The sequence below is a fragment of the Ovis aries genome, chromosome 14 (assembly GCF_016772045.2).
Source record: "Ovis aries strain OAR_USU_Benz2616 breed Rambouillet chromosome 14, ARS-UI_Ramb_v3.0, whole genome shotgun sequence".
Lineage (NCBI taxonomy): Eukaryota > Metazoa > Chordata > Mammalia > Artiodactyla > Bovidae > Ovis > Ovis aries.
Window position 1 is genome coordinate 21,092,029 of NC_056067.1, and position 15,289 is coordinate 21,107,317.

The following is a 15,289-nucleotide window of genomic DNA, read 5'->3' on the forward strand; positions in this document are numbered from 1 at the left end:
TAATTCTCACAGCTAGCTGCTTTGTTAAATAGGTAGCATTAACAGCATTTTGCACTGAGGAAACTAAGGCTCAGAGAGGGTAGGGGGCTTGTCCTAGGTCACACAGCAGATGAAGGTTGAGGACCAGAAAGCTACGATATGTCCGATTCTAAAGGTAATGTTTGCCTCTCTATAAACTTCACCGTCCTATCATTTGCCTGTAGTGCCTTAGAGAGTTCTAAAAATGCTTTGTAGGGACCTCCCTGGTGGTCCAGTGGTTGAGACTCCGGGCTTCCAGTGCAGGGGGTGTGGGTTTGATCCCTGGTCAGGGAACTAAGATCCCACATGCCTTGTGTGCACTCCAAAACAAGCAAACAAAAGCTTTGTATTCTTTTTTTATCTTTTGGTCCAGGAAGGTGGATGAGGCAATGACTGTGATTCCATTTTACAGAGGAGGCTCTGTGTGTGTGTTAGTCACTCAGTTGTGTACAATTCTTTGTGACCCCATGGACTGTAGCTCTCCAGGCTCCTCTGTCCCTGGAATTCTCCAGGCAAGAATACTATAGTTGGTTGCCATTTCCTTCTCCAGGGGATCTTCCCGACCCAGGGATCAAACCCAGGTCTCCCACATTGCAGGCAGATTCTTTACCATCTGAACTACCAGGGAAGTACTCGGGCTTTAAAAATTAAGATCCTGTGGTAAGTGTTGAGGTAGATTCAGGACTGAAACACGAGTTTGTTGACTCTCCTCCCTTTTTCATCCAAGCATCCCTCCATCAAAACTACCTCCCTGCACGTTGACTCTTGCTGAGCCCATACAGAGGAAATCCCTTGTTTGCTATGAGTCCCCAAGGGGCTGCCCCTCTTACCAGGGGTTTTGCCAAGAAAAACTTTTCCAAAACTGAAGCTTTGACTCCATTTAGGTCCTGTACTACATGTTTAGCATTTTATCTGCTGGGTGGCCAAAGCATGGAGAGAAAAGGTTAACTGACATTTTGTTTTTTCACCTGTGTGTAACCAGCCCAGGGTGGGGAGCTGGCCATTTTCAGTTAAAGAAGGTTGTGCCTGATTCAGATGGCAAGATCAGAAACCGCATCGCCATGGGGGTTGAAAACGGGTTGGAAACCCGTTTTCTGATGGCAGCAAAGAAAATATTTCCACTCTGCCCTCAGCTTGCAGGCCAACATAAGTATATGTCTGAAGCAAGCAAATTATCTTTGGCACTTCCCCTTCCTTGACAGCCTCAAGCTGGAGGCACCCAACTTGTTACCCCAGAGCAGAGCATATTCTTGTCTGTTTGTTTTTGCTAGATCATCTCATCTTGAAAAAATTTCAAACCTACAGAAATGGTATCTCCTAGATTAAGAAGGGCTTAATTCACTTTTAAAATATTTAAATTTTGTATACAATTTTTAAAGATTGCACTTCATTTGCAGTTGTTACAAAATGTTGGCTATATTCCCCATGTTGTACAATACATCCTATCTTACACCCAGTAGTTTGTACTTTTTCTAGACGAAGCCAGTGATTCGGTTTATTATGCACCCTTCCAGAGGTATTTCATATATACACAAGAAAATATAACTGTATGTGTGTATTCTTGGGTTTTCTATTTTTATTTTTTAATTTTTTAAAAATGTTCCTAGATCAGTCTTTTTTTTTTTTTTTTAAATACTTATTTGGCTGTGCAGGGTCTTAGCTGCAGCATGTGAACTCTTAGTTGAGGCGTGCGGGATCTAGTTCCCTGCCCAGGGCTCAAACCCAGGCCCCCTGCATTATGAGCGCGGGTCTTAACCACTGGACCATCAGGGAAGTCCTTGTATGTATGCATTCTTGTTTTACCTTTTATCCCCGTGATTGCATACACTATTATTCCACATCTTAGTTCTGTCCCTTGAAATCATTCCGATTCCGTTCATAAAGAATATTCTCATCTTAAAAATTATTTAATCGTATTCCATTGTATGGATATTCCATAATTCGGTTAACCAGGCCCCCAAGATGATCACTTGTTTCCAAACTTTTGTTTCCAAACTTTTACTGATGGACTGTAATGAATAACCTTGTACATGTGTTATTCCTTAGAATGGATTGTACTAGAGACCAGAAATGAGGTTCTACTGTAAGACTGTATCTGGGAGGTTTCATAAGTTCAGGTACTTAAAAAGCAGGTCATTTCTTGTCTCTCTTCTACACTCCTTTGATCTGGGGTTGGTAACCTAATCTTATATGCCCTATGTCTTAAAAGTTTCACTGGTGATGTCTCTGGTGACAATGGTGATAAAATAACTTTTCTGAAGAGGTTACTTTCTTGTGCTGATACTGTTTCTCACGGATACCCTGTGCTCACCCCTGCTCAGGACATTAGCCAGTTAGTTCCATACAAATAATGCACATGTTACTTTAGCACCATGAATCTAATCTAGTCTGGGGTCCATCAGTGAATTTGTGTTCTGACCTTGGTGCCAGGTTAGAACACTTGAACCAGAAGTTCAGGCTTCATGTTGTTTGTATTTGGGGAATTAATCCAAGTTTCCCATGCATGCTGTTCGAAGATTTCAAAGAAGCATAGTAAAAAGGTACAAATACCAATAACAACAAAAAATAATAAAGTTATTTCCCAAAGGACAGCTGTAAGGCAGGGCTGCAAAGTTAAATAGCCAGAAACATCCTCTGCGGCTTTTTCAAATTAGGTCTTATTATATGTATTTACTAGGACACATTTCAGATAAAGAACTAAACTCCGTCTTTGTTAGCTCAGAGGAAATGAAGAAAAGGTTCATAATCTAGCTAAAGGTGCAGCTGCCACACTAAACACACACACACGCACACACAAACACCTCACCACTGCCACCACATCATGACCCACATCCCACATCTTACATGCGTTTGGTTACATTGTAGCATTTTGACAAAAAAAGTCATCTTATTCAGTTTCCTGCTTCCCAGATGGGCTACCTGATGTCAATTCTAGATTAAAAGAAAAAAAAAAAGACTATCTCATCCTTAAAAATATTTAGGAAAGGAAATATGTATATTTGATATATATATATATATTTCAAACATATATGTATATATATGTATGAAAGTGGAGATGTCAACTGCAGTTGTGTCCAACTCTTTGCAACCCCACAGACAGTAGCCCAACAGGCTCCTCTGTCCATGGAATTCTCCAGGTAAGAATACTGGAGTGGGTTGCCATTGCCTTCTTCAGGGGATCTTCCCTACCCAGCGTCGAACCCGGGTCTTCTGCATTGCAGGCAGATTCTTTACTGTCTGAGCCACCAGGGAAGCCCAATATATATATGTATACATATGTGTAAAGGAAAGATCCTGGAGAAGGGAATGGCAACCCACTTTAGTACTCTTGCTGGAGAATTCCATGGACAGAGGAGCAGGACCAGGCTGTCGTCCCTGGAATCGCAGAGTCTGACAAGACTCTGCGACTAACTTCAAGTTTTCAAAGGAAAGTCAGCACAGCTTCTGAGAACCCTTCCAGCTTTAAAATAAGTAGCCACTCTCATCATCAAGAAGTTCTCCTATGTATCTAACTGTTAACTATGGAAATAATTATCACCCTGAGGCCTGGGCATGATACATGACAAGTTCATTTGTTTAATAAACCTTTGTTGAGCATCTTCTGTGGACCAGGCGCTGCCACAGCACGGAGGATGTGGTAGACAGACAAAGATCCTGGCCCATGGGGCTTACATTCTATTGGAGGCAGGGAGACAGTAAACAACGAGATACAGTGTATCATATGGTGCTAAGTGATATGGAGATACAAGGGATACAGTAGGGAGTGTGAGTGGGGGGGGTGGTCATCATTTTACTTTATGTGTTTAGGGAAGGCCTCACTGAGAGAGTAGCATCTGAACAACATCCCTGAGGAGGGGAGGTGGTATAATTGGTAACCCTTCAGGCACAAAGTAAATAAACTTCCTCCTTTGTGGTATAATTTGAAGGTAAGCCTTTTTTTGTTTCCAGCTGTTCTTTTCATCAACTAATTATGATCCCTAAAATTCTTTTATTAGTGATACACACTTAGGTTAAAAAGCTAAAATAAAAAGCATGCAGTTTTGTGAACATAACATTGTAAAGCAACTGTACTCCAATAAAAAAATAATTAAAAAATACACAATTCTGAACTATTAAAACCTTAGGGTGAATTTGTTTATCCGCTACTTTTGTAAATTTTATTGAGGGCATAGAGTAAGGTGATTGAACTGGTAGAGGTGTGTGAGGCAATCACAGATTTGGGGACGTACAGGGAGCAAGAGTGTGACATGGGACCATGGGTTGCTGCAGCTGAGAGCCAAGGACCAAATGCTCCTTAAGAATTGTCTCATTTTTGCCTGCTGTCCCCCACCCATGTTGCCCAGTCCTGGGCATGATTCCTCCTAACTGTACCGCTGAAAGAGGCGCCCTGGGATGCAGGATGCAGGTTGATGTGTGGTTTAATAATGCATCTCCCGAGGGGCTCGGAGGGTTTGGAGTCATACTACAGACAGTCATATGAAAGGGGACACACAGGGAAGCAAGTCTGAGTGGTAGTCTGGGTATTTTAACAGCTCTCAGAAAAATAAACGAGTCAGGACACTCTAAAGTTTAGTCCTTAATCAAGGAAAGAGAACAGCATTCTATATGGTGACATTCACCTCACTTTTTTCTTTAACTGTAAGGCTGCGCTGGGTCTTCGTTGCTGTACCTGGGTTTTTCTCTAGTTGTGGGGAGCGGGGCCTCCTCTCTAGGTGTGGTGCGGGGGTTTCTCATTGCAGTGACTTCTTTTGTCGCGGAGCATGGGCTCTAGAGTGCTCGGGCTTCACTAGTTGCGGCATCCAAGGTCAGTCACTTCGGCACTGGGACTTAATTGGCCCAAGGCATGTGGGATCTTCCTGCAGCAGGGATCACACCCGTGTCCCCCTCCATTGACAGGTGGATTTGTATCCACTGGACCACCAGGGAGGCCTCACCTCATCTTTTGAAATGAGATTATCCCCTATGTCTGATTCTTAGGTTTACCTTGGTTTCTATAAGTCCCATTCTCAAAAAAAAAAAAGAAAGAAAGAAAGAAAAAAGCTTCTATAGAGAAAAGCTTTAGACCCTGGCTCACAAATTCAAATGTCTACAGGGGGCAGACGGTAATGGACACAAACAGGTAGGGATGGGTGGGGACTGAGACACACAAAAGAGTGCTTGCCTCTTCTCAGCTCCTGGGAATGTTAACTAGGAGTGACAATTCAGTATTGCTAGGATTTCTCCATTTTCAGCAGAAGTTGGAAATCCATATTTCTAGGCCAAAATCTTCTGATTTTTAAATGAGAGCAACCAGCCCAAGAGAGTTGGATGCACTGGGCAGGCCATGTATGATGTCTGGTATAAGAGAGTTTTGGTACATTATGGAACATGATAGCAGAAGTAGACAGAGGAGGGACATCTGATCAACCTTCTATTAAGAAGATAAATTTTTTAGAGAGTTGACTGGCTTTGCCAAAGTTCTGCCTTACCTATTTAACCAGTTATCTTGGGAAATAAATCAAAGTTTCCCAGCTATACTGTTTGAAATTTTCAGAAAATGCTGAACAGAGAAGTCAGAGGCCTGGGTCCCAGGGTTGGTGCTTTCATAGACTCACGGGACCACCTTGGGTGGATTTCTTAGTCCCTTGTGGTTTAATCTCCTTATCTGAAGAATGAAGGGCTGGACTGAAGGGATTTTTCAAAATATCCCCCTCCAAGCCCAGGAAGTCTTCAGAGATGCCTTTCTGAGGGTAGGGAAGGACAGGGGGTGCCTAAGCTTACAGAAAGGCTCCTCAGCCTTGGTTCTGTTTTTTCATTCAGGACTTCTGCTTTTCTGTGTTTTAGACCTTGAGCTTCTGGAAAAAAAATAATAATAATCTTTTTAAAGAAAGAAGTTCCTTGTCTTCAGAAAGATTTCAAAATCATTGAATTAGTTTATCAATATCAGTAAGATGTTATTAGGTAAGGTTTGCAAACTCTGTGAGGCCTGCAGCTAATCAGATAGGACTTTCCTCCATTGGTCTACCACAGCTTGTCCGTTTTACCTGCTATTAACCTATAAACCAAATCAACAAGCAGCCAACAAATAGTTTGGGAAGACTAGACACATGACCCAGCTCAATAGATTGTTTTCAGGGGATTAAAGAAAATCTTTGTTTTGATGAACAGAGGTGGGTTTTGTTTTTGTTTTTTAATTAATTTATTTATTTGTCTGCATCAGGTCTTAAGTTGTGATATATGGAATCTTTACTTGTATCACATGGACTCTGTAGTTGTAGTGTGTGGGCTTAGTTGCCCCGCGGCATGTAGGGTCTTAGCTCCCTGACCAAGGATGAACCCCTGTCCCCTGCATTGGAAGGTGGATTCTTAGCCACTGGACCACCAGGGAAGTCCCCAGATGTGTTCTTTTGTGATACTGTGTACACATATACAGTAGAGTCATATGTGCTACTAAATAAGCTTTTCTTGGGGCGGGGTGGGGGGCAGGGGAGGGGTGTGGCGGGGGGGAGCTTCCCTTGTGGCTCAGATGGTAATGAATCTGCTTGCAATGTGAGAGACCTGGGTTTAATCCATGGGTCAGGAAGATCCCTTGGAGAAGGGAATGGCTGCCCACTCCAGTATTCTTGCCTGGAGAATCCTATGGACAGAGGAGCCTGGTGGCTACAGAAGCGTCAAACACGACTTAGTGACCAAACACAGCAACAACAAAGCTTTTCTTGGTTCACATGACTTGGTAAATTGTATCAGCATTTTACAGTGATCTGTCAGTGGGTGAAATCTGAAAATCACTCAATTGACTTTTAAAAATTAGCTATGATTTATTGGTAACCTAAATTGTGCTGGTTTTATGTATATCATCTCTAAGCTTCAGATTATTTACACTGTAAAAGAGATGGTTTTTTTATTTTTATTTTTTTAATAGCTCAAGGACAAATTTATAAACTTTATTAAAATAAATGCAATTTATATTTTCAAGTATAGCAGCTGAGTCAGAGATCACCTGCTGCTGCTGCTGCTGCTAAGTTGCTTCAGTCGTGTCCGACTCTGTGTGACCCCATAGATGGCACCCAACAGGCTCCTTTGTCCCTGGGATTCTCCAGGCAAGAATACTAGAGTGGGTTGCCATTTCCTTCTCCAAAAAGAGATCTTTTTAATCTCTATTTTACAAATAAATAAAGTCTAGGTGAGATTAAAGACTTACCAGGACCACATAGGATTCTAATCCATACCTGTCCCAGCATATTCTCAGCCAGACAACCTCTAAGGTTGCTTTTAACCTTGAGAAGTTAGGAGGCAGGAGTTCTGTTTTAAGCTGTCCTGGGATCAACTGCAAAACTGCCATCAACTTGCAACTTTCTATATCCTCTTACCTACTGAAACCCTGGAATAGAATTTTAAACTCATAGCTATTCAAGTTCAGTGCCCTGATCTTGAATTTATTGGGTTTTAAGTAATTTTATTCATTTATTTTTAGCTGTGCTTGGTCTTTGTGGCTGCTTGGGCTTTTCTCTAGTTGTGGCGAGAGGGGGCTACGCTCCTGTGGTAGGAGGGCTTCTCATTACGGTGGCTTCTCATTGGGGAACACGGGCTCTAGGGCTCTTGGGCTTAAGTAGCTGCAGTTCCTGGGCTCTGGAGCACAGGCCCAGTAGCTGTGGTATATGGGTTCAGCTGCCCTGCAGCATGTGGGATCCTCCTGGGTCAGGGATTAAACCCCTGTCTCCTGCACTGGCAGGTGGATTCTGTACTCCTGAGCCACCAAGGGAGCCCCAAGGCTTTCTGAATTTAAATAGTCCCTTCCATAGCCTAGACATCTTTTGCGGAAGATGAAAGAACTTTAAAGGGTGGAAATAGACTTTGGGGGATGAATAAGTGGATTTATTGTGTTACTTCTGGATTTGGCCTAGCTGAGTTTCTCCTGTTGCAGAGGAAATGGCTTTCCCTGTTGGGTGATCTGGTTTAATGGATTCAGGGACAACTTCTTCAGCACTTTGCTGGACACTTCGTATATCCTGGGTGGACACTTCATATATCCTGGGTAAACATTTCTAATTACTGTAACCACTGGTTTTTTTTTTTTTTTTTGTAGTTTTTTGTTTTTTGCTTAAAAGTTCATTGTAAGACAGGAGACCAGTAATTTTTATTTTTTAAAGTTAATTTTTTAATTGGAGGATAATTGCTTTACAATGTTGTATTGGTTTTGGCCATACAACAACTTGAATCCCTTGCCTCTTCAGCCTCCCTCCTGCCCAGTAATTTTCATTTGCACACTGCAACATTTTCAGAGAAAGTTTGTGAATATTACTAACAAGAAACAATGACGTGGGGCAGGGAGCATAGGTGTTCTGATTCTCATTTAATAGGCAAGAAAAATTGCTGACCATTCATTCAGTTGGCAAGTGATAGGGCCTGGATGGTAACTCAAATATTTCTACTTCTAATCCTGTGTGCATGCTCATTTTATTATAGTTATTTAGGTTTTCTAACTGGAGGGGAAACAACATTGACTTTTAGCATGAATCTAGCTTTTGTGAACAGTTCTGATGGTGGTTTTGAAAAATATAGAAGAAAACAGTTTATTAAGTTGCACAGTTTGAGGAAAATACCAATAACCATTGCTTTTCCTTAAAAAAAAAAAAAGGAGGTCTCAATTTTATGTAAGGTCTAAAGTTTAGAGTTTGCCATAACAAAAAGTATGGACAAGTGTTTCTTTTCCTTTTTTTTTTTTTTTTCAGTGTTTCTGTATCTATTTGGCTGTCTGGGGTCTTAGTTGCAATCCAGGGGATCTTGGTCTTCATTGAACCATGAGAGATCTTTAGTGGCAGCATGTGGGATCTAGTTCCCTAACCCAGAATGGAACCTAGGCCCCCTGCATTGGGAGCTCAGAGTCTTAGCCACTGGACCACCAGCGAAGTCCTTGGACAAGTGTTTCTGAGCCAACCACTACTTGATCTCTGTTTCTTACAAAGAAGAAGATGGAATTTGGACACATCCCTCTTCTGGGAGCATTGTTTTTTTGCTTGCTTTGCACTTGAATGATTGCCTCTGATTTCTACAGCTAAATGAAGAAGTTTGTTGATGACTTTCTTTTATGAAGGAAGAAAAGTGCTGGAACTTTCCCCTTTGAGTTTGAGGTTTTCAGAGCAGGTATTAACAGATGAGGGCTTCCCCGGTGGCTCAGTGGTAAAGAATCCTCCTGTCCCGTTGCAGGAGATGCAGGTTCAATCCCTGGTCAGGAGAATCCCCTGGAGTAGGCAATGACAACCCACTCCAGTATTCTTACCTGAGAAATCCCAGGGACAGAGGAGCCTCGCTGGGTTGCAAAGAGTTGGACATGACTTAGAGACTAAATAACAACCAACAGATGAACCTAGGTTACTTGAACACCTTGTCTTTTTCCTGAGAGGTTAATTTTTCATCTGGTTTATGCCAAATTCTGCCCCTTTGTGATAACAAGACAGGTATTCAGAAGCCACAGAGGTAGTCTAAAGAACACTTTGACTTTCCCTAAACAGAGGTGACACAGGAGTGACTCACCTAGAGGACAAGAGCATGGTAGCTGGGTAGTTATTCAGTTCCATGTCACTTAGACCAGTACTTTCTACCTTGGTTACACAAGCAAAGACACAAAGAGCTTTTAAAACATATTGGTGCCTGAGACCCATCACCCCTAGGTTGGGGCGGGGTCTAAGCAAAGGTAGTTTTTAAGTTTCCCCAGTGATGCTAGTATGCAGTAAGGTTTGAGAATCTCCAGCTGAGGCTTCCAGTATCTTGTTCAAAACCAGGTGGGATAACCCCAAATGATAACAGTTCTTCCAGCCAGGACATTACAGATATGTTGGGTAAGCAGTTCATCAGTATAAAGTAGACATTTATCTTTTTTAATGAGAGTTTTTTAATTTTTGTCGGAGCATAGTTGATGAACATGTTGTATTGGTTTCAGGTGTATAGGAAAGTCATTCAGTCATACGTACAGGTGTACCTGTTCTTTTTCAATTCTTTTCTCATTCAGGTTATCACAGAATATTGAGGAGAGTTCCCTGTGCTATACAGCAGGTCTTTGTTGGTTATCTATTATAAATACAGTAGTGAAAATACACAGTTCTTGAGCACCAGTGTTCTAGGTGCTGGAAATATTTCCAGGAGCAAGACTGGCCCTGCCTCGGCCTCCAGAATCTTGCTTTCCAGTGGGCAGAGACAAACACACAAACACGACTGTGGTGTTAAGAAGGAAACACACTGAGTAATCAGGCGTCGAGGAAAGCCTCTAACAGGAATCATCTTTGCAAAATCTGAAGGAGCAGCTGAACCCAGAGCCTACGGTAAGGCAGAGGGAATAGAGGGTGAAAAAAATCCCAAGACAAGGAGGGTGGTGTGTTTGAGGAACAGAAAAGCCTGCAGTCCCTTTCGTTTATTTAGAAACGGGAGTGGCAGAGAGTGAGCAAGCTCTAGCCTGACATTGCTTATAGTTTGCACACATCACTCAGCATGTCCCTGCCAAACGGCACACACTCTGCAAAGGGAACCCAAAGAGAAGTGTCCCCCAGGAGCCAGGGTACTGTGTGCTGCACACAAGTTTCCACAGGATTAGCAAAAAAATTGCTAACTATGAGAAAAAGCTAGGCAGACCTCTGTGACACTGAGATAAACTGTGAAAAGGGGTAAATTCAATTATATATTTGATATCCAGAGGATTTGGCCTAACATTTTAGTCTTTTATCTTGTTACTAGCCATCACTCAAATACAATCTATCAGTGTGGCAGAACTGGCCTCATTTTGGAACAAATTCAGTTTTCTGACGTACTGCTTTTGAGGTTTCTACCCAACCAAATTTTTTGGAAGGTGGGATGTTTGTCAAATATCTGTAATGTTGGAGAAATCAAATTTGTGCCTATGGTGGTTTAGTCACAAAGTTGTGTCCGACTCTTGCGACCCCATGGATTGTAGCCCACCACGCTCCTCTGTCCATGGTATTTCCCAGGCAAGAATACTGGAGTGGGTTGCCATTTCCTTCTCCAGGGGATTTTCCCAACCTAGGAATCAAACCCCAGTCTCCTGCACTGCAGGCAGATTCTTTACCGACTGAGAGGCTTAATTTCTATCAATATCTTGTTTTAAGAAACATTGACTCAGTTCCTTTGCTTGTTTTCATAAAGACTTCTACTTCAGGAGTGCAGGATCTGGGAATTCCCTGATGGTCCAGTGGTTAGTACACCTTGATTTCACTCCTGGGGGCCCAAGTTTAATCCCTGGTTGGGGAACTAAGATGAGGTCCTTCAAGCTATGAAGCGCAGCCAAAAAATTAAAAAGATGTTCAGGGTTACTAACTGCTTACTGTGTAATGGTAACCAGAGGGGAAAAAAGCTACACTGATTTATTTTCAGCAAAGCTTTCTAAGGCCTCTCTGCTCTTGAATTTAAAACAATTTTTTTTTCAATCGTGTAACCTGGAATTAATTTTCCTGGTTGGCATGTTGTTATTCATTCTCTATAAAACAAACCATGGGGTTCAGTGCAGAGAAAACAGCTATAATTAATATGTATCCTCAACCAGAATGTCCAAGAATTCCATTAATCCCCTCATGCTTTTACATAAGAGATGGTATGTTTCCCTGATAAAATAAAAGTGCTTTAAAAGATGATCTTAATAAGAAAGATAGCCCTTCTGAAGAAATCCATATGAGGCAAGAAAAAAAACATTCAATTTTTTTAAAAAATACAAGACTAAAGTAATTGTTAAAGATTTTATTCTTAGCAATAATACATGAGATCTGTAAGCTCTTTCCAAGACACAACAGGAAGTGTGAAACCTGGCCGATGGATCATGGAAAGTTGGTGACCAAATTATAGCCGTGGCTATAATGAATAAGGAAAAACAAGTCAAGAAATATCCACAGGAAACCTGGGGCAATTTTCCCTTTTTTGAAGCTGAAAGATGGATTTCAATTGCACCAGGATGGATTTCTCCTTGAAATAAGATGCCCATAATACCTCTAAAACAAACTAGTTGATTAGAAAAATACGCGTCTACAGTTTCCATTAGTCCTTAGGCTCTGTGATGTAGAGCATACTTTTTTTTTTAAGTACACAAATCACAGTACCTGTAAGGTAAGTATTAGGAAATTAATAAAAATAATTAATTAGTGGGTGTTTATTTACTTTACAAAACTTGTCACAAGTCAAAGGGCCGTGCCTATTTTTTCACTGTTATATTTCCAGCACCTAGTGCTGCACCTGACACCTCACAGGTATTCTTTTCTTTTCTTTTTTGGCCACACCATGAGGCTTGCAGGATCTTAGTTCTCTCACTAGAGATTGAACCCACATACTCTCTGAGATACTATTTTTGAGTTCTCTACCCATCCAGACTTTCTGGAAGGTGGGATGTTTGTCAGAAATCTGCGTGTGTGTGTGTGTGTGTGTGTGTGTGTGTGTGTGTGTGCGTGTGCGTGCGCGCGCGCTCAGTTGTGTCTGACTCTTTGCGACCCCATGGACTATAACCCTCCAGGCTCCTCTGTCCGTGGGATTTCCCAGGCAAGAATACTGGAGTGGGTTGCCATTTCCTTCTCCAAGGGATCTCCCTGACCCAGGAATCGAACCCTTGTCTCTTGCATCTCCTGCATTGGCAGGCTGTTTCTTTACCACTGTAGCACCTGGGAAGCCCAAAGATCTGTAATGGAGAAATCAAATATAAGCCTGTAGAAGGCTTAATCTCTATGACTTTCCTGGTTTCACTGCCCTAGGCAGTGAAAGCGTCGAGGCCTAACCACAGGACCACCAGGAAATTCCCACTCGCAGATATTCTTTAAATATTTGTTGAATGAATTAATTTCTTAAATAGCAGCTGCACATTATACATTTCATCCCCTCAAACTTGATTTAGAAACTTCTCCAGGAGTGTTTATGTTACCCAAAGAAAGATGGACAAAGAGAGGGAATAAGATGCTCAGGATGTCTTATTAAGGAAAACAGCAAAACCTCTTTTAAGATTAGGACAAGCAACTGTTGTGTGTGTGTGTGTTTTTGTTTTTTTTTTTTTTTTCGTCATGCCATGAAGCATGTGGGATCTTAGGTTCCTGACCAGGGATCAAACCCAGACCCTTGGCAGTGAGAGCATGCAGTCCTAACCCTTGAACCGCCAGGAGATTCCCAGGACAAGCAACTGTAGAAAATCAAAACAGTGAAAGATTTGAACTGTCAAGCAGGATCATGCTTTGAGGTATATTCCTAACTAAAAGCAGGGGATAAAATAGATACAATTTAGAGACTCTAAAGTCTTTCCCTGATTAAGTAGGCCTAAGATAAGAGTCTGAAGAACGGCCGCCTGGCTGAATATATCCTTTGGATGTTTTTATCAGCAGCCTCTAGATTTGAAAACAGTGCTGAACATACTTTTAATTGATCTTTGAGGTGCTCTAAGCTACAACTGAAAGCCGACCCTCTTTTCTATTTGCTTGAACAAGAGCCTGAAAAGGGAAGCTAAAGAGCTTTCTAGTGATGTCCTTTACCCCTGTTCTGAAAAGAACCTGTATTTGCCATGGAATTCAGGAAATTTCACAACACCCAGGGGCTAATGTGAAGTTAGTTTTTACTCACTGCTGAAGGAAATGGCAACCTACTCCAGTATTCTCGGCTGCAAAATCCTCTGGACAGAGGAGCCTGGCAAGTCCATGGGGTCGCAGAATCAGACACAGCTGAGTGCATGCATTCACACACACATGAACCAGCTAAAGTTCCTTTCAGATTCCTTTCCTAAAGTGGAAGAGTATCTAAGCTCCTCAAGCTACTACTTATAATTGCGGAAAGATGGAAATCATGTTAGATTCCATAATATAATGGAGCATAAAACATTTTGAGTTATGAATCTACATAAAATGTGTAAAAGATTACAAAGTGTACTCTGTGAAAGAACTTTGCTTTAGTGCTTCAGCCTGTGAGTGAATGTCAAAGAAGATGAATGAAAAAATATTTTATCTACACACATTTGTTCAGTATTTATTACTAATAATTCATGATTATTTATATGGGAATAACAATCCCTTCTTTTGTAGCCAAGACAGTTCCCAGCCTGGTAGACATATATGGTGAGGGTATTTCAGTTCAGTTCAGTTCAGTCGCTCAGTCGTGTCCGACTCTTAGCGACCCCATGAACCGCAGCACGCCAGGCCTCCCCGTCCATCACCAACTCCCAGAGTAAATGCATATAAATTACCCCAAAGTCACCAAACTGGTGAGCTCAATGTGAGAAATAACAGTGCTACTCCAATAATCTTCAGATTTAAAAAATTATTTGCTGCTTAATTGATAAATATACTTATAATGTACCTATTCCTTTTGCTCAACATGTGTGTGTGTGTATATATATATATATATATATATATATATATACACACACATATATACATAAATATCGGAGAAGGCAGTGGCACCCCACTCCAATACTCTTGCCTGGAAAATCCTATGGATGGAGGAGCCTGGTAGGCTGCAGTCCATGGGGTCACAAAGAATCGGACACGACTGAGCGACTTCACTTTCATGCATTGGAGAAGGAAATGGCAACCCACTCCAGTGTTCTTGCCTGGAGAATCCCAGGGACAGGGGAGCCTGGTGGGCTGCCGTCTATGGGGTCGCACAGAGTCAGACACGGCTGAAGTGACTTAGCAGCATACATTAATATATGAATTTAATGATTGTAATACTGTAACAGAGTTGAAAGTTGCTGGTAGGCATTAGTTTTTTAAAAACAGCTTTATTGAAATAGTATTTACTTACCATAAAAATTCACATTTCAGTGGTATTTGGTTGTACAAACATCACCACAATCTAATTTTAGAACATTTTCATTATTCCCCACCCTCCCATAAGTATCTATTATCAGCCACTCTTCATTTTTCATCCCTTTCTCCCCAACCCAGCCGTAGGCAATCACTAATCCACTTCGTTTCTCCCTTGATTCCTTAGTCTGGACATTTCATGTAAATGCAACCATATATGTGGGCTTTTATATCTGGCTCTTATCATTCTGCAGAGTGTTTTCAAGCTTCTTCCATGTTGTACCAGGTAGCAGTAGTCAATCAGTTCTTTTTATGGTTGAATAATTTTCCATTGTGATGTAACACTTTGGTTCAGTTCATCATTTGATGGATATTTGGGTTGTTTCCACTTTGGCGCTATTATGAATAACACTGCTATGAACATCTGTGTGTAAGTTATACACATGTGTTCATCTCATTGGGGCTTCTGGGTCATATAATAACTATGTTTAACCTTTAGAAGGATTGTTGACCAAAGTGGC

At 41.5% G+C, this 15,289-nt stretch overlaps 1 protein-coding gene across 16 annotated transcripts in view; it reads left to right on the top strand.

Moving 5' to 3' along the window:
• CHD9 (chromodomain helicase DNA binding protein 9) overlaps positions 1–15,289 on the top strand; it is a 220,620-nt gene that overhangs the window by 41,011 nt on the left and 164,320 nt on the right. The gene's annotated exons all lie outside the window — the stretch shown is intronic.